The sequence below is a fragment of the Pristiophorus japonicus genome, chromosome 2 (genome assembly GCF_044704955.1).
Source record: "Pristiophorus japonicus isolate sPriJap1 chromosome 2, sPriJap1.hap1, whole genome shotgun sequence".
NCBI classification, from domain to species: domain Eukaryota; kingdom Metazoa; phylum Chordata; class Chondrichthyes; family Pristiophoridae; genus Pristiophorus; species Pristiophorus japonicus.
This window is the reverse complement of record NC_091978.1, coordinates 9411003-9433184: the sequence shown is the minus strand read 5'-3', so window position 1 is coordinate 9433184 and position 22182 is coordinate 9411003. Positions and strand designations below refer to the sequence as shown.

At 50.0% G+C, this 22182-nt stretch overlaps 1 protein-coding gene across 5 annotated transcripts in view; it reads left to right on the top strand.

Annotated features, from left to right (window-relative positions):
- LOC139235688 (exocyst complex component 6B-like) overlaps positions 1–22182 on the top strand; it is a 780151-nt gene that overhangs the window by 638554 nt on the left and 119415 nt on the right. The gene's annotated exons all lie outside the window — the stretch shown is intronic.

Below are 22182 nucleotides of genomic sequence, written 5' to 3'. Positions count from 1 at the left end.
ATGATGATGATGATGATGAATGTAAGAAACGGATTGGGCCGGATAGCTCTTTTTCGACCAGCACAGACACGATGGCCTCCTTCTGTACCGTAAATGTCTATGATTCTATGTCTGGTCCCAGTCCCTTGGAACTGTAGCCCAGTGAGAGCTGAAAAGATGAGGTGAGGGAGGGAACCATTTAGGCCCACAAAATTAAAAAAAAGGTTTTGTATACATGTTTCTCTGGGCCTCCGCGCTCCTCGAGGTTGTTGGCGGTGCCAGGGCCCTTGGCCGTCTCTGTGGAGGACTCAGGGAACGATGGCAAACCTTGTCGAGCGGTGACACCAACTGCAACGTGCAGTGCTACACATCTCGCCTGCTCGTCTGCCTCTCCATCTCCGCCCAGCAGTGACAGGCTGATTAACGAGCCCCTAATTCCTCTGGTTGTAGAGGTAGCCTAGGCACCAGCGTCCCAGATAATCGACACGTCACTCTAGCCTTTACAGCACCCCTCAGAGACTACACAATCGCCGCAGACACGCATACATTTTGTCGGCGCGCATATGCAAGCCAGACGTACACAGACCAGTGTACATGCATACCAGACACAGGCACGCATGCTTTATTTACACAGGGTTCTGTGCTGCCTCATGAAGAATTTTTATTGCCCATCTACTCTGTGTACATCGACACCTTGATATCCTTCAGATTCCCAACTCCTTCCCCCACCCCTCACCCATCATCAGTCTGACGCGGTTTTGTTACAGCAGTAAACTGCACCCGGAGTTGTGTTTTACAGCGAGAGTATCTCTAGCAAGCACCCATTTTTGAAAAGTTAAAAATCATACTGCTTAAAGATTGTGGTCATCCAATTTGGAGGGGGCCTCTATGTCCTTTCTATAATATGGAGAGCAGAACTGTGCGCAGTACTCTTAAGTGTGGTCTAACAAAAGTTTGATTCAAGTTTAACCTGACTTCCCAGCTTTTCAAATCGGAATTTCTTTTCAATGGCTGGAGACTAGGAATTGGGGGTGAGCAAAGGGATTTGGGGGCCCAGGTACATCAAATCATCAAAAGCGAGTGCACAGGTACAAACGTAATCAGAAATGCTAATTGAATGTTGGTCTTTATCTTAACGGGGGCTGAAGTACAGAGCGGGCAGGAAGTGAGGCTTCAGTTGTAGAGAATCTTGATTAGGCCCCGTCTGGAGTAACTGCGTTCAGTTCTGGGCCCCGCCTCTCAGGAAGGATATATTGGTCTTGGAGGGCGTGCAGTGCAGATTCACCAGGATGATACCGGAGCTAAAAGGATTATATTCCGAATACAGGTTGCATAAATTAGTCTTGTATTCCCTCGAATGTGGAAGATTGAAGGGGTGATCTAGTTGAGGTATTTAAAGTGACAAGATTTGACAGGGTAGATAGAGAGAGGCTATTTCCTCAGGTGGGAAATCCGGAACAAGGGGGCCTCTACATCCTTTCAATAATATGGAGAGCAGAACTGTGCACAGTACTCTTAAGTGTGGTCTCACCAAAGTTTGACAAGTTTAACCAGATTTCCCAACTTTCCCCGGGTAATTGCCGTGCGCACATACCCCTCACTGCCCTGCGCTGACCCCTTAATAAGAACATAAGAAATAGGAGCAGGAGTAGGCCACCTGGCCCCTCGAGCCTGCACCAACATTCAATAAGATCATGGCTGATCTGATCATGGACTCAGCTCCACTTCCCTGCCCGCTCCCCATAACCCGTTACTCCCTTATCACTCAAAAATCTGTCTATCTCCACCTTAAATATATTCAATGACCCAGCCTCCACAGCTCTCTGGGGCAGACAATTGCACAGATTTACAACCCTCCGAGAGAAGAAATTCCTCCTCATCTCAGTTTTAAATGGGCGGCCCCTTATTCTGACTCTCTGTCCCCTAGTTTTAGTTTCCCCCATGTGTGGAAATATCCTCTCTGCATCCACCTTGTCGAGCCCCCTCATTAACTTATATGTTTCAATAAGATCACCTCTCATTCTTCTGAACTCCAGTGTGTATAGGCCCAACCTACTCAACCTATCTTCATAAGTCAACCCCCTCATCTCCAGAATCAACCTAGTGAACCTTCTCTGAACTGCCTCCAATGCAAGTATATCCTTCCTTAAATACGGAGACCAAAACTGTACGCAGTACTCCAGGTGTGGCCTCACCAATACCCTGTACAGTTGTAGCAGGACTTCTCTGCTTTTATACTCCATCCCCCTTGCAATAAAGGCTAACATTCCATTTGCCTTCCTGATCACTTGCTGTACCTGCATACTAACTTTTTGTGTTTCATGCACAAGGACCCCCAGATTAATGCCGTGAAGCATCCGTGTAGCGCTGGACTCACGCGGCGCGACTACCCTAGGAACACCCCTCAAAGGAAACGGAGCGTCGGAGACAGTGCTTCGCTTGCTTTGAGGGACGCGTGGCCCGATTCCGCGTTGGGGCGCGGGACTCCCGTGGTTGGCGCAGGTAGTCCCGATCCCAGAACTTTACCGTCCCCAGTGGGGGTGAAGGGTAATTTCTAGCCCTTATTATCTAATCATCATCATAGGCAGTCCCTCAAAATCGAGGAAGACTTGCTTCCACTCTAAAAGTGAGTTCTCAGGTGACTGAACAGTCCAATACGGGAATTACAGTCTCTGTCACAGATGGGACAGACAGTGGTTGAAGGAAAGGGTGGGTGGGACTGGTTTGCCGCACGCTCCTTCCGCTGCCTGCGCTTGATTTCTGCATGCTCTCAGTGACGAGACTCGAGGTGCTCAGCGCCCTCCCGGATGCACTTCCTGCACTTAGGGCGGTCTTTGGCCAGGGACTCCCAGGTGTCGGTGGGGATGTTGCACTTTATCAGGGAGGCTTTGAGGGTGTCCTTGAAACATTTACCCACCTTACGAAAGCAAAATACTGCGGGTGCTGGAAATTGAAATTAAATACAGAGAATTCTGGAAATACTCAGCGGGTCAGGCAGCATCTGTGGAGAGAGCAACAGAGTTAACGTTTCAGGTTGATGACCCTTTGTCAGAACTGGAAAATGTTGGAGCTGTAACAGATTTTAAGCAAGTTCAAAGGCAGGGAAAGGCAGGAGGGGAGCAAAGGAGAGGCTGAGAGGCGACTTCACTGAGGTGTACAAAATATTGAGGGGCCTGGATATTATGGATAGCAAGGGCCTATTTCCATTGGTGGAGGGGGGGCATAGTTTTAAGGTGGTTGGTGGAAGGTTTAGAGAGGATTTGAGGGGGGGGGGCTTCTTCACGCAGAGGGTTGTGGGTATCTGGAACTCACTGCCTGGAAGAGTGGTGGATGCAGAAACGCTCACCATATTTAAGAGCTGGTTGGATGGGCACTTAAAGTGCCGTAACCTGCAGGGTTATGGACCTTGAGCTGGTAAGTAGGATTAGGCTGGATGACCTCTTGTTGGCTGGCGCAGATACAATGGTAAGTACCGCAGCCAGGGTGATCTCCTGGACTAGTTTCGATCGCCTAGATGGGTCGGAGAGGAATTTTCCCAGATTTTTTTCCCCCCAATTGGCCTAGGTTTTTATCTGGTTTTTGCCTCTCCCAGGAGATCACATGGCTCCGGTTGGGGTAGAGTGTAGAATATTTCAGTATAGGGGGCGCCGCAGTTGTGTGAGGCGGACTGGTTGGGCTAGGTGCTCTTTGTCCTTCTGTCATTGTTCATAGGTTTATATGTAACCTTCAGGGCTGCTGACCGAGGGCCGTGCGGCTCTTTGTCGGCCGGCGCGGACACGATGGGCCGAAATGGCCGACTTCTGCGCTGTAAATTTCTGTGTTTCTAAAGAACAAAAAGGAAGGTCGGTGATAGACAGGAGGTGATTAAATGACAAACGGTACGAGAGTACAGAGAAAAAGTAATGAGACAAATAAAGAAGCAAACGATGGGAATAGCAGAATCATCGACAGCTACTGTCTGGAAAAAATGAAGGCCGGGATTAGGATGTGAAATTGTTGAACTCGATGTTGAATCCGGAAGGCTGTAAAGTGCCTAATCGAAAGATCCGGCAAGAGTGGTTCCAGGATAAAATGACATCTAACATTTATGCTCGAGCGTTGAGTGGAGAAGCGGAGCCACTCTACCCACACACGCCACTGACTCGAAATGAGAGCTCACCCTGTGGGGAATCAGAGGCGTGAGTCAGCAGCCAGTTACTTGGCATCACGGTGCGCTGGTGTGAATTTACACTGCTTCAGCACACTGCTTGTGGTCGTTGGCCTTTCTCTTGAAGCAATGCTGCAGTCTGCAAAGCAAGAATGCGTTTCTGTCTCTCTGCAGTGCAGGGTCACAGTTGCTCCTGGGAGCAGCTAACCAGCACTGGGATCAACTGTGCCAGTTTCTGTCTACTTCTGGAGAGGTTTTTTTAATGGATTGAGTTTCAACAGAGAGCTCTGCTGACTGCTAGTGCCAGTCATCATTGCTGCTCACCCCTGGGGGTGGAAATTTGTTACCGCCCATGTGGAGCCGTTAATCCAGGCGGAACGGTAAGCATAGCGCCTTGTAACGGTTTGTGCCTCCCGCCAAGAAATTTGTTGGAATCGGGCCAGGAGCTCACAGGGGGCTAAATCAGCCATTACATACTTGACCTGAGGGAGGCGCTAACGAAAATCCTCACGTTAAATTTTGCAATCCATTATGCATGCTCCGAAGTCCGATTTGAAATCCTGGAAAAAAAACTAATCTTAAAAGGCGCGGCGCAGTAATGGACCCATTCAAGTTTTCAAATTAACTTGTTTTCCACCCGCACTGTTATGTCTGTCTGCCGCTGCAATCTGGGAGGCTCACGTACCGTGCTGTGTGTAAACGTTGCACCAACTGTGACCTCCGAGGGAAACGCTTCCTCTTCCCTTTAAGTAGCCACCAGTTAATGTCCGACTTTCTTCAGACGTGATTAGTGGCGGCCGCTGACTGAGACGCTCGATAAACCGAATTTCCACCCCCGAGAGTTTTCAGCAAGTGCAGTATTAATGTGATACCAAACTTCCAACTCGTCTGGGGAGTAGTGTTGGGGGCAGGAGGGGGAATATTTAGAGGATAATTTTTCTGCTTAGGACCTGACCTTGTGCATTATGTATCATCCTCCCCATCACTTTTCTCCCATCCTCTGAAGGCTACAAACTCTTGCTGGGGTGAAAAGAAAGACCTGCATTTCTATAGCGCCTTTCACGGCCTCAGGGCGGCCCAAAACGCTGTCCAGCCAATGAAGTACTTTTGAAGTGTAGTTAGTCCCTGTTGTACTGTAGGATTCGCGGCAGCCAATTTGCACACGGCAAGCTCCCACAAACAGCGATGTGATCATGGCCAGGACAGCAGGGAGAACTCGCTTGCTGTTCTTCGAAATAATGCCGTGGAATCTTTTACATCCACCTGAGAGGCCAGTCGGGCATCTTAACAGGTGCTGTGACCTGCTGTGTTTTTCCAGCATTTTCTTTTTTCAAGCTAACAATGACTTTATTTATGCACCATTTCGAAATGACTTAATTGTCTTGAATTGCAGGGAGAGGGAGGCAGAGAGAGAGAGAAGGAGACGGGGAGAGACAGAGAGAGAGAGAGACACAGACGGAAGGACAGAGACGGAGAGAGGAAGACAGAGAGAGGAGACGCGGAGAGAGAGAGAGAGGGGAAGCAGAGAGATGGAGAGAGAGAAGATGAAGAGAGATGGGGAGAGACAGACAGAGACAGAGAGAGACACACAGACAGAGAGAGACAGAGACATAGAGAGGGGGAGGGAGATGGGGAGAGAGAGAGAGAGGGAGGCAGAGAGAAAGAGATAGAGAGAGAGAGAAGGAGTGAGAGCGAGAGAGAGAAGTAGACGGGAAGGGAGAGGGAGCGACAGAGAGAGAGAGAGAGAGACACAGACGGAAGGACAGAGATGGAGAGAGAGGAGACGCGGAGAGAGAGAGAGAGAGAGGGGGAAGCAGAGAGAAAGATGGAGAGAGTGAAGGAGATGAAGAGAGGGGGAGAGAGAGAGAGACAGACAGCGAGAGACACAGTCAGAGACAGAGAGAGGGGGAGGAATCTCTTGAAAGCAGTGAAGCAAGACTTGTGAGTTGCAGTGTGTGAGCAGACACTGGGCTTGTGGTTGCAGGGCAAGCAGCAGTCCTGACCCGATGTGACCACAGACGCGCTGTAATTGTCAAGCCTGCGCTCTGTGTCAATCACCCGCATGGTAATGGTGCACCAGCCGCACAATGGGGCTCGCTCTCACCTTTAACCTGCCAAATTAGGCAGGATTGATGGAGCGAACCAGCACTCCTGACGTCACAGCTGCCTGCCCGTGAAACCGGAACGCCCACCGGTAAGCACGTTGCTGAGCTCCGAATGCGAGGGAGTCAATGCCGGGCGAGCGCTCGACTGACAACAACAGCAGAAAGAGAAGAGAAAATTTCATTGGGGAATTTGAACTAAGTCTCTCTCTTTCCCTCCACAACCATTTCCTGCAACAAGTGGTAGAGAAGAGACTGAGAAATTGCAATTTCTAATCCAGGTTCAATAATATTGCATGTATAAAATCCTTCAAAATACAACCCCCACCCCCACCAACCTTGGCTCTCCTGCCCAATAGAAGAATGAGATAAAAACCCTCCCTGGCCCATGAGATCATAGCTTCTCTTGGATAGTTTATCTCAAGGTTCCTTGCTCGACCTCTCATCACAAGGCCTGTTTTTGTGTTATGCCCTTGTAACTCCGCTCTCGGTGATCTTATTGAAACGTATAAGATTCTGAGGGGGCTCGACAAAGAAGATACAGAGAGGATGTTTCCCCTCATGAGGGAATCTAGAACCAGGGGGCATAGTGTCAGAATAAGGGGTCACCCATTTAAAATGGAGATGAGGAGGAATTTCTTCTCTCAGAGGGTTGTAAATCTGTGGAATTCTCTGCCCCAGAGAGTTGTGGGGGCTGGGTCATTGAATATATTTAAGGTGAAGATAGACAGATTTTTGAGCGATAAGGGAGTGAAGGATTATGGGGAGTGGGCAGGGAAGTGGAGCTGAGTCCCTGATCAGATCAGGCATGATCTTATTGAATGGTGGAGCAGGCTCGAGGGGCCAAATGGCCTACTCCTGCTCCTATTTCTTATGTCTCAAGCCTTGTCCTGTGATCTTCCGACGCTAACCTCCTGTGTAACCCGCACCCCCTCTCCCTTCGTGTCCTCCCCTATAAGTGCTCTACACTCGATGGAAGAGCCTCACCCTCCTGGGCCGTACTCCTTGCCTCATCCTCCTCTCCCTGCGGCCTCCTTACTTGCTGTGCGCAAATTGAGTTCAAGTCCCTCTCCAGAGACTTGAGTTCATAAGTTAGGCTGATAGCGCAGTACTGAGGGAGTGCTGCACTGTTGGAGGTGCTGCCTTGCAGATGAGACGTTAAACCGAGGCCCCGCCTGTCCCCTCAGGTGGATGCAAAAGATTCCATGCCACCATTTTGAAGAAAAGGAGGGAAGTTATCTCCGGTATCCTGCCCAATATTTATCCCTCAACCAACACCACTAAAGCACAGATTATCTAGTCATTATCACATTGCTGTGTGTGGGAGCTTGCTGTGTGCAAATTGGCTGCTGCGTTTCCTACATTACAACAGTGACTACACTTCAATAAGTACTTCATTGGCTGTAAAGCGCTTTGGAACGTCCTGAGGTCGTGAATGGTCCTACTTCTTTGACCAAGCTTTTGGTCACCTGTCCTAATATTCTTTCGTGGCTCGGTATTAACTTTGCTCCTGTGAACGTTAACGCCTTGGAAGGTTTTACTATGTTGAAGATGCTGAATAAATGTAAGTTGTTGTTTACAAGTCTCTCTACGGCTTCTCCCCAGACAAGGATCTGCCTCTTCCATAGAAACATAGAAAATAGGTGCAGGAGTAGGCCATTCGGCCCTTCGAGCCTGCACCACCATTCAATGAGTTCATGGCTGAACATGCAACTTCAGTACCCCATTCCTGCTTTCTCGCCATACCCCTTGATCCCCCTAGTAGTAAGGACTACATCTAACTCCTTTTTGACTATATTTAGTGAATTGGCCTCAACAACTTTCTGTGGTAGAGAATTCTACGGGTTCACCACTCTCTGGGTGAAGAAGTTTCTCCTCGTCTTGGTCCTAAATGGCTTAACCCTTATCCTTAGACTGTGACCCCTGGTTCTGGACTTCCCCAACATTGGGAACATTTTTCCTGCGTCCAGACTCTGCTCTTCCAGCTCTGGCCATCTGTGCCCCTAAATAACATAAGAAATAGGAGCAGGAGTAGGCCATACGGCCCCTCGAGCCTGCTCCGCCATTTAATACGATCATGGCTGATCTGATCATGGACTCAGGTCCACTTCCCCGCCCGCCCCCCATAACCTCCTATTCCCTTATCGGCTAAGAAACTATCTATCTCTGTCTTAAATTTATTCAATGTCCCAGCTTCCACAGCTCTCTGAGGCAGCGAATTCCACAGATTTGCAACCCTCAGAGAAGAAATTTCTCCTCATCTCAGTTTTAAATGGGCGGCCCCTTATTCTAAGATCATGCCTTCTAGTTCTAGTCTCCCCCATAAGTGGAAACATCCTCTCTGCATCCACTTTATCAAGCCCCCTCATAATCTTATACGTTTCAATAAGATCACCTCTCATTCTTCTGAATTCCAATGAGTAGAGGCCCAACCTACTCAACCTTTCATCATAAGTCAACCCCCTCATCTCCGGAATCAACCTAGTGAACCTTCTCTGAACTGCTTCCAAAGCAAGTATATCCTTTCGTAAATATGGAAACCAAAACTGTGAAGCTCTCTCTTGAAATCTCTTCATCCTCTCTCTCCACCTCCCAACAAGCGCACTGTGCTTTCAGCCGCCCTCTCTGATACTCCTATTGCAGCTTTACAACAGTGACTACACTTCAAAAGTGCTTCATTGGCTGTAAAGCGCTTTGGGACGTGCGGTGGTCATGAAAGGCGCTATATAAATGCAAGTTATTTCGTTCCATGCACTTTTGCCGATGTGGCGCACCTTGGGATATTTTCCACAGTAAAAGCGCTCAATCAATTCAAGGTTCGGTTCAGTTTATTTGATTTATTTTTAGATTTTGTTTTCTTGTACATCAGTGTATAGCCAGAAGGTGCGTATGCACAAGAGAGAGAAATTATATATATTTGCCTGCAACTTTTTCCATTATAAATTCCTATGTCCACATAAACAATGCACACTGCCTATGCAAATCGGTCAAGCTAGAATTACACCTTGTCCCTACCCCCACCCCCCACCAGTGAAGGTGCTGCAGTGCCACCACTGGTGGGATGTCGTAATTACAGCGTAACAGAGACAATGTGACACATTTACATAGCAAGTCTCCATTCTAAATACGGACAAAATAATTTATAATGGGAAGACTTTAAAATGGGAGCTGAATTACACCTGCGCACTGATGCGTGGCCAGCAGCTGTGGACCCACATCTCAGCATGAATCGATATCCAAAGGATAAGGGACCCAAAAATAGATTTTGGAATAGGAAAAAATATGATCATTAGTTGCACGAGCCATTTAATCAGCGTGCAGTCGCCAATTTGCTGGTGCTGAGAGACTGTGATGGTTTTTTTTAAAGTTGAAGAAAGCTAGATACAGTTTGGATAAGAAGGCAGTTCTGAGGAAATGTGAAGGGATTTGGGCCTGTTCCCTTTGGGAAAGAGGAGACCTCGAAGTGAGGTCATCAGGGTTTACAAGGTTGTGACGGTAGTTGATAGAGTTGACCATGGGATCAAGAGACAATTGGATGTGTTTCTGGGGAGAGAAAGGATTGAGAGAGATGGTGAGGGGGGATTGAGGGAGAGGGTGAGGGGGGGGATTGAGGGATGGGTGAGGGGGGATTGAGGGATACGGTGAGGGGGGATTGAGGGATGGGTGAGAGGGGATTGAGGGATATGGGGCCCAAGTTTCGAGCCGCGCCTAGAATGGCGCAGTCCCGACCTGGACGCCCGTTTTTCGCGCCACAAAGTGCGCCTAAAAAAAACTTATCTATTCTCTGGCTCCCTGCAGGTCCTCTGGAGCTGGGCGCGGCGCAGCATGAGCTGTGGGGGGCGGAGCCAGGTCCCTGCGCTGAAAACAGTGCCGGGACCTCTGCACATGCGCGCTACAGTGGGCGCGCATGTGCAGTAGCTCCAGCCGCCCAAAACTGAGTGGGAGGGGCCCGAAGCACGCAGCCCCTAGCCCTGGCCGAATGGCCTCACTGGGCCAGCTCCTGCTTCCTCCGGACCAGGACCCGACCCGACTTGACTCCCGCTCCCACTGGATCTCCGCTTCCCCCGCTCCCGACCACCTCCCCCCCGACCTCCATTCCTGACCCCCCTGCTCCCGACCCCCCGCTCCTGATCTCCGCTCCCGACCGACCTCCGCTCCCGACTTGACGTCCCCCCACCCCCGACCGACCTCAGCTCCCGACCTGACCTCCCCCCCGACCGACCTCCGCTCCCGACCTCCCCACTCCCCCCCGCCCCCGACCGACCTCCGCTCCCGACCGACCTCCGCTCCCGACCTCCCCCGACTGACCTCCGCTCCCGACCTGACCTCCCCCCCGACCGACCTCCGCTCCCGACCTCCCCCGACTGACCTCCGCTCCCGACCTCCCCCCACCCCCGACCGACCTCCGCTCCCGACCTCCCCCGACTGACCTCCGCTCCCGACCTCCCCCCCCCGCGACCGACCGACCCGCGCTCCCCCCGACCCACGCTCCCGACCCCCCCCAGACCCCGGACCCGACGCCACCTACCTGTCAATCCGGTAAGTCTAAGCTCGAAGTCTTGGGCCCGGCCCGTTCAGCCTCCCTCTCCTTTCTTTCTTTCTTTCTCTCTCTCTCCCCCTTCTCTCTCTCTCTCTCCCCCCTCCCCCTCTCTCCCCCCTCCTCCTCCCCCCACCCCCCGTCCTCTCCCACCTCCTCCCCCCACTCACCCCCCCTTCTCCACCCTCTCACACCCCCTCAGGTGTAGGGAATGGGGTGAGGGGGGGGGGGGGCGGGGGCGTCCCAGTACGCTGTTGGAGGACTCCTGGTGCTGCAGTCAGTAAGTAGAAAATGTTTTATTTATTGATTTTTTTTTTGAATTATTTTTTGATTGATTTTTTTTTGCTTGATTTATTGGTTGATTTATTGATGTATTTATCATTTATTATTGATGATGGCGCTTTTTGTAAAACTGAAGTGTTTAATGTTTGTAAACTTCCCTTTAGACCCCCACCATTCCCTACGCCTGATTTTCTAAGTGTCGACAAGGTTTTTCTGAGCGTACAAAATCTACACTTACTCCATTCTAAGTTAGTTGGAGTAAGTTTTCACTGCCTAAACTTCAAAACGGGCGTAAGTAGCCGGACACGCCCCTTTAAAAAAAAATCTGTTCACAACTGAAACTGTTCTAACTGACTAGAACTGGAGCAAACTAAATGCCGAGAATTGCAATTTCTAAGATACTCCATTCTAAACCAGTTGCTCCAAAAAAACAGGAGCAACTCAGGCCGAAACTTGGCCCCATGGTGAGGGGGGATTGAGGGATAGGTGAGGGGGGATTGAGGGAGAGGGTGAGGAGGGATTGAGGGAGATGGTGAGGGGGGATTGAGGGATATGGTGAGGGTGGATTGAGGGAGATGGTGAGGGGGGATTGAGGGAGAGGGTGAGGGGGGATTGAGGGATATGGTGAGTGTGGATTGAGGGAGCTGGTGAGGGGGATTGAGGGAGAGGGTGAGGGGGGATTGAGGGAGAGGGTGAGGAGGGATTGAGGGAGAGGGTGAGGGGGGATTGAGGGAGAGGGTGAGGGGAGATTGAGGGAGAGGGTGAGGGGAGATTGAGGGAGAGGGTGAGGGGGGATTGAGGGAGAGGGTGAGGGGAGATTGAGGGAGAGGGTGAGGGGGGATTGAGGGAGATGGTGAGGGGGGATTGAGGGAGAGGGTGAGGGGGATTGAGGGAGAGGGTGAGGGAGGATTGAGGGATGGGGTGAGGAGGATTGAGGGATGGGGTGAGGGGGGATTGAGTGATGGGGAGGGGGAGATTGAGGGAGATGGTGAGGGGGGATTGAGGGATATGGTGAAGGGGGATTGAGGGAGATGGTGAGGGGGGATAGAGGGTGAGGGGGATTGAGGGATGGGGTGAGGGGGATTAAGGGAGAGGGTGTGAGGGGGGATTGAGGGATGGGGTGAGGGGGATTGAGGGATGGGGTGAGGGGGGATTGAGTGATGGGGAGGGGGGGATTGAGGGAGATGGTGAGGGGGGATTGAGGGATATGGTGAGGGGGGATTGAGGGAGATGGTGAGGGGGGATTGAGGGAGAGGGTGAGGGGGGATTGAGGGATGGGGTGAGGAAAAAGGTGAGAAGGCGGATAGTTGAGCTTGAGCTCTGCATAAAGTGGATGGACTTGTGCCCAATCACCTTTACCTGTCTCTAAAGTTCACATGTTCCTGAGAAATGGCGCCTTAAATATTCCTCTATCTCCTGAAATAATTTTCTTTCTTTTGAATGAGCTAAGTTCAGGCAGGCATTACCTCAAGCTGCCGGATAATGTCAAGCACCCACCTAATATTTCCGCCCCAGGCTGTGTGTGCAGAGTGATTTTGATGTCACGTTAAATTAAACTTCCCAGTGCAAATGCTGTAAATTTTTATCCAAAAACTTGTCGGGAGCGGTAAACTTCAGAGAATCAGACGGCAGAAAGAATTTGTCAGGTCAGAGCAATTTTGAAGGTATTTGCACATTGTAAATCTGTAGATCAACCAAAAAAATTAATTTGCAATTTCCTCCTCTCCCCTCCTCTACCCTGATGCTCTCCTCCCCTCTCCCCTCCTCTCTCCTCCTCCCCTCTCCCCTCTCTCCCCTCTGCTCTCCCCTCCTCTGCTCTTCCCTCCTCTCTCTCCTCCTCTCTCCTCCTCCCCTCTCCCCTTCCCTCTCCCCTCTGCTCTTCCCTCCTCTCTCTCCTCCTCCCCTCTCCCCTCCCCTCTCCCCTCTGCTCTTCCCTCTTCTCTCCCCTCCTCTGCTCTTCCCTCCTCTCTCTCCTCCTCCCCTCTCCCCTCCCCTCTCCCCTCTGCTCTCCCCTCCTCTCTCCCCTCCTCTGCTCTCCCCTCCTCTCTCCCCTCTTCTGCTCTCCCCTCCTCTCTCCCCTCCTCTGCTGTCCCCTCCTCTCTCCTCCACTCTCAGCCGTGACTCAATTGGTCGCGCTCTCGCCTCCGAGTCAGAAGATTGTGGCTTAAAGTCCCACTGCAGAGACTCGGGCACGAAAATACAGGCTGACATTCCCAGTGCAGTACTGAGGGAGGTGCCATCTTTCGGATGAGACGTTAAACCGAGGCTCTGTCTGCTCTTAAAGGTGGACGTAAAAGATCCCACGGCCACTACTTCAAAGAAAGGTAGGGGAGTTCTCCCTGTTGTCCTGGGGCCAATATTTATCCCTCAATCAACATCACTAAAACAGGTTATCTGGTCATTTTCACATTGCTGATTGTGGGAGCTTGCTGAGCGCAATTTGGTTGCTGCGTTTCCTACATTACAACAGTGACTACACTTCAAACAGTACTTCATTGGCTGTAAAGTGCATTTTGACAGCCTGAGGTTGTGAATGGTGCTGTCAAACTGCAAGTTCTTTATTTCTTTCACTTCAGAAACTTCTCTTTATAGACTTCCATGAAAGGCTGGCAAGGGAGTAGAACACCATAATAATACTGATCGTCTGGAAAAAAAGAAAGACTTGCATTTATATAGCACCATTCCCAATCACCGGATGTCCCAAAGCGCTTTACAACCAATGAAGCACTTTTAGAGTGTAATCACTGTTTTAGTGATGTTGATTGAGGGAGAAATATTGGCCCCAGGATACTGAGGAGAACTCCCCTGCTCTTCTTCAAAATAGGATCTTTTACATCCACCTGAGAGGGCAGACGGGACCTCAGTTTAACGTCTCATCCGAAAGGCGGCACCTCCGACAGTGCAGCACTCCCTCAGCACTGCACTGGGAGTGTCAGCCTGGATTTATGTGCTCAAGTCGCTGGAGTGAGACTTGAACCCACTTCCTGATTCCGAGCCAAGCGCGCTGCTCACTGAACCACAAGCGGTCGGTGTCCCCAGGAAAATCTCTGGGGCCCATTGTCCCTTTTCCCCAAGGTGGTGGAATGGGGGGACTCCAAGATGCATTTGTCACAGATGAGTACTATACCTGGCATGAGGAAGCCACCATCAAGTGAGGCCAGGCTGTACCATTCCAACCAGGGACAGGCAGGTTCCGCCTCACCCAACCGTCCCTCCAAATGAAACGTTTCCCCCAGGACCCGGCTGTCCTTCGGAAACTATTTTGGCCCTGACCTGCGAGAGGCCATCAGCGGCAGGTCGGGGCCATACAAGGAGCGGCGGCCCCTGGACAGTGTGGCGCCGTACCGCTTCAAGGTACAGCGCGAGCTGATGCAGGAGGGCGACAGCAGCAAAGAGGGACGTCATCAAGGTCCAGGTCGGTGATTGGAGCGTGGGTAGGTACAGCAGGAACGACGAGATCGGGGCGCAGGAGCGGCGAGAGATTGTAGAGGGATGTGATCGAGGCCCAGGAGAGGCGCGAGTTCGGGGCCCAGAAGAGCCGAGGGCCCAGGGGCAGCACGGCCAGCCCACACTGCGCTATGTGTGTGCACTAGGTCCGTGCAGCAGAGCTGGTCTCCAGTCGTCTTGGGTAACCCTTGCCACTGGACCAAGACCTAGCTCTGTCAAGCCCGTGTGGTGGCTGGTGTGCATGTTAAAAAAATCCACGCACAGGCATCTTCCACCCTTCAGCATGTAATTCAGGATCTGGAATATTAGGTCCTTCATTGAAACACATGTGAACTCATCCTTTTTTGGCGTGGAAGCAAGTCATCCTCGACTCGAGGGACTGCCTATGATGATGATGACTTTGCCAGCCCAGCCCGTGGACCTGTGCCTCTGCTCCCCCCAGCACATCTCCACCCTCTCCACCGCATGTCCATCAATAGGCAGCAAGAAAGAACCCTAGGGATGGGGTAAAGGATCTCACATAGTAAAGGAGCAACAGCGTCAGGTATGGGAGCAGACCCCGAGAGCTACTGCCGGCAGCAAGGATGCACGAGGGTCGGCTCAGAAACATAGAAAATAGGAGCAGTAGTAGGCCATTCGGCCCTTCGAGCCTGCACCGCCATTCAATATGATCATGGCTGATCCTTTATCTCAATACCATATTCCCACTTTCTCCCCATACTGCTTGATGCCTTTTGTGTCTAGAAATCTATCTATCTCCTTCTTAAATATATTCAGTGACTTGGCCTCCACAGCCCTCTGTGGTAGAGAATTCCACAGGTTCACCACCCTCTGAGTGAAGAAATTTCTCCTCATCTCGGTCCTAAATTTCCTACCCCGGATTCTAAAACTGTGACTCCTTGTTCTCAGCTTCCCAGCCAGGGGAAAAATTCTCCCTGCATTAAGTCTTGTCAACCCAGTCAGAATTTTCTACGTTTCAATGAGTTGCCCTCTCATTCTTCATAACTCTAGTGAAATAGCATTTATACAGTGCCTCCCACCACCTTGGGATGTCCCAAAGATCTTCCCAGCCAATGAAGCGCTCTTGAAGTGTTGTCAAGGGGGGAAACACGGCAGCCGATTTGCGCACAGCAAAGTCCCACAAACACTCGCGCCCCAGTCCTGCCAAGTAGACAGGACCCTTGATATCTTTCCAACTCAGCCAGGTAACCAGGGAATCATCAAATAATCCTGCCATTTAAACACTGAGCAGTAATTCCCGACACGTGCATAGCTGCACTAAGTGTGCCACTATAACCGAGGAATGCACTGTACAGTGCCTCCACGTGCTTTCTTAAAAAAAAGAGATTGCATAATTGTGTCCGAGATAAGCCAGCTGGTGTGTTGTAAGTGTGCTTGTTGCCCGCTGGGTGACCTGCTCCCTCCCTCCCGCCCGACCCCACCAGCCAAATACAAGAGATGAAGGAGTCATGGTACAACAGGTGGTGTGACTCAACCTTATCTATCTTCCGCAATCGTTCCATCTTCCAAGACTGTATTAGTCATTTGACGAGCCTCAGTGTTGTAAACCCTTATCTTTTTTTTAACAGGTACAAGTCAAGGGTTCACTCAGAAATATGTTTGCGTTTGGGTTTATATAGAAATTCTCCCGGGGGGGGGGGGGGGGAAGGGACTTTATAAACCGTTCGTCGTCTTAATGGGAATTACGCCTTTCGCAACTAACCTTTTGGCTGCTGTTACTTATTCTGCCACTGCATCACGCTCTCTTCCACCCGTCTCTCAGCTGAGGAGAAGATGGTGGGGGGAGTGGGGGGTGAAGGAGACTGAGCTGTTTCTGCCTCTCTGTACTGTGCAGTCAATGTTAGTACATAACATAAGAAATAGGAATAGGAGTGGGCCAGCTTTGGTCTCTGTACCTAAGGGAGGATCCACTTGTGTTGGAGGTGGTGCAACGAAGGTTCACCAGACTGATTCCTGGGACGAGAGGGCTGTCCTAAGAGGAGAGATTGAGTAGAAGGGTCCTGTACTCTCTGGAGTTTAGAAGAATGGGAGGTGATCTCATTGAAACATATAAGATTCTGAGGGGGATTGACAGGGTAGATGCCGAGACGTTGTTTCCCCCTGGCTGGGGAGTCCAGAACTAGGGGGGGCACAGTGTCAGGATAAGGGGTCAGCCATTTTGGACTGCGATGAGAAATTTCTTCACTCAAAGGGTTGTAAATCTTTGGAATTATCTACTCCAGAGGGCTGTGGATGCTCAATCATTGAGTATATTCAAAGCAGAGATCGATAGATTTTTGGACACTAAGGAAATCAAGGGATATGGGGACCGGGCGGGAAAGTGGAGTTGAGGTAGATCAGCCATGATCATATTGAATGGCGCAGCAGGCTCAAGGGACCGAATAAGAACATAAAAATTAGGAACAGGAGTAGGCCATACGGCTCTGCCATTCATGGCTGCCCAAATCCCTCTGAACACCAACATTTACGAGTGAGTGAATAGGTGTTGTGCCATTGACCTGCCTGCCTGCCCTACCAGCTTTGAAAGCAGCAACCACTCATTCATGCTAGCCTGTTCCTTTCTGATTGTGGGCTGGCTCCGTTGAACCGTGGAACGATGTACCCATCTTTATTCATCGTGCCTCAGTACTTAAAGGCTGCAAGTCATTTCCCTTGTCAGATATGCAGGTAACTTTGCCAATGTATCATTCACCACCTCAGCCGTAATTTATTGCTGTTTTAAGAACGTGTAATTTGAGCCAATCAGATCCATGTGCAACGCATACTTTGTATGTCAGACGAAGCACTTGAGGGGTGACGGGCACAGGTATATGATGGATGTAAAATATCAATCCCTTCTCACCATAACCTTTTGACCCCTTCTTAGCCTATCCCTCGACCTCTTCTCAGCCTATCCCTCGACCCCTTCGACCCCTTCTCAGCATAACCCTCGACCCCTTCTCAGCCTATCCCTCAATCCCTTCTCAGCATAACCCTCGACCCCTTCTCAGCATAACCCTTGACCCCTTCTCAGCATAACCCTCGACCCCTTCTCAGCCTATCCCTCGACCCCTTCTCAGCCTATCCCTCGACCCCTTCTCAGCCTATCCCTCGACCCCTTCTCAGCATAACCCTCGATCCCTTCTCAGCATAACCCTCGACCCCTTCTCAGCCTATCCCTCGACCCCTTCTCAGCATAACCCTCGATCCCTTCTCAGCCTATCCCTCGACCCCTTCTCAGCATAACCCTCGACCCTTTCTCAGCATAACCCTCGACCTCTTCTCAGCCTATCCCTCGACCCCTTCTCAGCCTATCCCTCGACCCCTTCTCAGCATAACCCTCGATCCCTTCTCAGCATAACCCTCGACCCCTTCTCAGCATAACCCTCGACCCCTTCTCAGCCTATCCCTCGACCCCTTCTCAGCATAACCCTCGACCCCTTCTCAGCCTATCCCTCGACCCTTTCTCAGTCTAATCCTTGAGCCCTTCTCAGCCTATCCCTCAACCCCTTCTCAGCCTATCCCTCGAGCCCTTCTCAGCCTATCCCTCGACCTCTTCTCAGCATAACCCTTGACCCCTTCCCACCATAACCCTTGATCCTTTCTCTCTTTAATTGCCCCTCATTCACTGATAACTAAATACACAGCTCTATTACCCTTGAGATATTTTTGTGATATGGAACGCACTGCCTTGAAGGGCAGTGGAAGCGGATTCAACAATAACCTTCAAAAGGGAATTGGATAAATACTTGAAGCTGAAACATTTAAGGGCTATGGGGAAAGAGCAGGGGGACTTGGTCTTTGAAGGAGCTGGGACATGCAAGTTGGGCGAATGGCCTTTTTCTGTGCTGTGTCATTCTGTGATTCGAGGTAAATATGTTCTCCCTGACGTCTCTCTGTATTCCTAACTTGCCTGTTTTAGGAAAAAGCACTGATCATCATCATAGGCAGTCCCTCGTATCGAGGATGACTTGCTTCCACACAAAAAAGGGATGAGTTCACAGGTGTTTCAATGAAGGACCTAATATTCCAGATGCTGAAGGGTGGAAGATGCCTGTGGGTGGATTTTTTTAACATGGGGTGACCGTTGCACACCAGCCACCACACGGGCTTGACAGAGCTAGGTCTTGGTCCAGTGGCAAGGATTAACCAGGACTAACTGGAGACCAGCTCTGCTGCACAGACTGAGCGTGCACACCTATAGCAGTGTGGGCTGGCCCGTGCTGCCCCTGGGCCCTCGCCTCTTCGGGGCCCCAGACTCGCGCCTCTCCTGGGCCCCGATCACTTCCCTCTACGGACTTTTGTCACTCCTTCGCCCCTCCTGCTGTGCCTGCCCGCACTGCAATCAGTGACCTGGCTTTGTAGCCGTCGCCCTCCTGCAGCAGCACGCGCTGCTCCCTGCAGTGGTATACTGCCACACACTGCTCCCTCCAATGGCCCCGGCCTGGTGATGGTCTTGCAGGCTGGGACCGTGCCAATCTCCGGGCCGGGCTGCCGCACACTGCTCCCGCCAATGGCCCCGCTCCTTCTGCAGTAGGCAAGAGGGCTCCAGAACCAAAGAATATAAACCCAGATGGACTTTAACCAAAGTCAGGTTTGCACTGTGGGAAACGTCACTTACAAAATAAAACTCTGATGTTATTTTTTTGGTACTAAATGTGGAAGGAAATGTGGGTAACCAAAACTATGTGTTTACTTTCAAAACATTATTATTTTTTTCCCCCCTTTGACGATTTACTTAAGATGTTAAACGTTCCCCTCGACCGTCTTGTTGCGATCGCAGTGAGCTTTCCTGCCCTTATTGTACGGTCAGTAACACCCTCTGTCCGCATAGGGAATTCCAAAGTGTTGACTCACTTCCCATTCTTCGGTGTTCCTTCCTTTATATATATATATTTCAATCTAATCTGTTTCCCATTGTCCTTTCCATACTTGCCATTCCCTCCATGTTCTTCTCTCCTTGTTGCACTGGAGAGGGTACAGAGGAGATTTACGAGGATGTTGCCCGGACTGGAGAATTTTAGCCATGAGAACAGATTGGATAGGCTGGGGTTGTTTGCTTTGGAACAGAGGAGGCTGAGGGGAGACTGGATTGAGGGGTATAAAATTATGAGGGGCCTGGATAGAGTGGATAGGAAGGACCTCTTTCCCGTAGCAGAGGGGTCAACAACCAGGGAGCATAGATTTAAAGTAGTTTGTAGGAGGGTTAGAGGGGATTTGAGGGCAAATGTTTTCACCCAGAGGGTCTGGAACTCACTGCCTGAAAGGGTGGTAGAGACAGAAACCCTCACCACATTTAAAAAGTACTTGAAACGACGTAACCTACAGAGCTACGGACCAAGAGCTGGAAAGTGGGATTAGGCTGGATAGCTCTTTTTTGGCCGGCTCAGAAACGATGGGCCGAATGGCCTTCTTAAATTTCTACGGGCCCGAGTTTGGTCAAGCTACCGCCCACAGCTGCTAAGGTACCGGCCAAAAAATATGTTTTTGAGGAAAATCCTTCGGGACTTACGACCCGGCAGGAGTTTAATCGGGAAAGCACCCCAGCGGTAGTGCATACTGCCCGCCCATGCAGAAGTTGGCAAAAATGCAAGTTGGTTCGTTAGCATCCTGTAAGATCCTGTTACCGCCCGTCAGAAAGACCGTTGGGAAAAAGTTGGTCTTACCTGGCTCTTGAGCGGACGGTAGGGACAATGGCGCAGAGCGGTCCAGAGCTGCACATCCCAGGTCAGACATAAACGCTGAAATAATATAACACCCTCAGAAAAAGTTCACACATTGAAGGAAAAGTGCTCAGAAAAAGTTTACACATTGAAGTAAAACTGCACAAAAAAAGTTGACACATTGAAGGAAAACTGCTCCGTTGAAGGGCAGGTGTGGGGTAGAAAGCGAAAATGAGCTGCGAAATACAGTAAAGGCTGCATGCACTTGTGCTCTAAGGGTCTTCACACACTTGCAGACAGAAGAGATTTAGTGACACAATGTGAGTCTACAGATGTTATGAGCTCATGTGAAAGTATATAGGCAATAATGAAATCCTGTAAGTTTCTCATTGGTGCCAGGATGAGATCTTGAGAACAACATTAGCTCAATTACAGAAGATGCAAGTACATATAAATTTGACTGTTATATAATGTGACTGAATAACATGTAATGTTAGGGGTGGGCTTCGGCGATGTGTCAGCTAAAAAAAATATAGACTCCAATGCCAACCATAATGTCTGGCCTCCAATTTTGCTGGAGTTCTTTAAGGATGTAACGAGCAGGGTGGATAAGGGAGAACCAGTGGATGTGGTGTATTTGGATTTCCAGAAGGCATTTGATAAGGTGTCACATAAAAGGTTACTGCACAAGATAAAAGTTCACGGGGTCAGGGTAATATATTAGCATGGATAGAGGATTGGCTAACGAACAGAAAACAGAGAGTCGGGATAAATGGGTTATTTTCCGGTTGGCAACAGTGCCTAGTGGGGTGTCGCAGGGATCGGTGCTGGGGCCTCAACTATATACAATTTATATTAATGACTTGGATGAAGGGACCGAGTGTAATGTAGACAAATTTGCTGATGATACAAAGATGGGTGGGAAAGCAAATTGTGAGGAGGACACAACAAATCTGCAGAGGAATAGAGACAGGCTAAGTGAGTGGGCAAACATTTGGCAGATGGAGTATAATGTGGGAAAATGTGAGGTTATCCAGTTTGGCAGAAATAATAGAAAAGCAAATTATAATTTAAATGGAGAAAAATTGCAAAGTGCTGCAGTACAGAGGGACCTGGGGGTCCTTGTGCATGAAACACAAAAAGTTAGTATGCAGGTACAGCAAGTGATCAGGAAGGCAAATGGAATGTTGGCCTTTATTGCAAGGGGGATAGAGTATAAAAGCAGAGAAGTCCTGCTACAACTGTACAGGGTATTGGTGAGGCCACACCTGGAGTACTGCGCACAGTTTTGGTCTCCGTATTTAAGGAAGGAAATACTTGCATTGGAGGCTGTTCAGAGAAGGTTCACTAGGTTGATTCCAGAGATGAGGGGGTTGACTTATGAGGATAGGTTGAGTAGATTGGGCCTAAACACATTGAAGTTCAGAAGAATGAGAGGTGATCTTATCGAAACATGTAATATAATGAAGGGGCTCGACAAGGTGGATGCAGAGAGGATATTTCCACTCATAGGGGAATCTAAAACTAGGGGACATAGTCTCAGAATAAGGGGCCGCCCATTTAAAACTGAGTTGAGGAGGAATTTCTTCTCTCAGAGGGTTGTAAATCTGTGGAATTCTCTGCCCCAGAGAGCTGTGGAGGCTGGGTCATTGAATATATTTAAGGCGAAGATAGACAGATTTTTGAGCGATAAGGGAGTAAAGGGCTCCTGATGAGGTTAAGGTGGATGGAGTTGGTGTTCAACATGCCCTTTGCGTGCCAGAGGAGGATGGGGTGCCTAAGTTGCTGCTATCTGATTCATCATCTGCAAGTTCAGTACAAGATTTCAGTGTTTAGCAGCGGTGGGGAGGGGGGCTTGGTCATGCTAACGTGAGTACCGTCACGTGTCACAGTCTTATTTCTAGGACTACCATCGCGACAGCACCACACCCTAAATGGCCGACAGACAGCACATTAAAATTCATTTTACATCACATTACATGACCTTGCATGACATGAGCGTAACACAGACCGGAGAGTCGTATA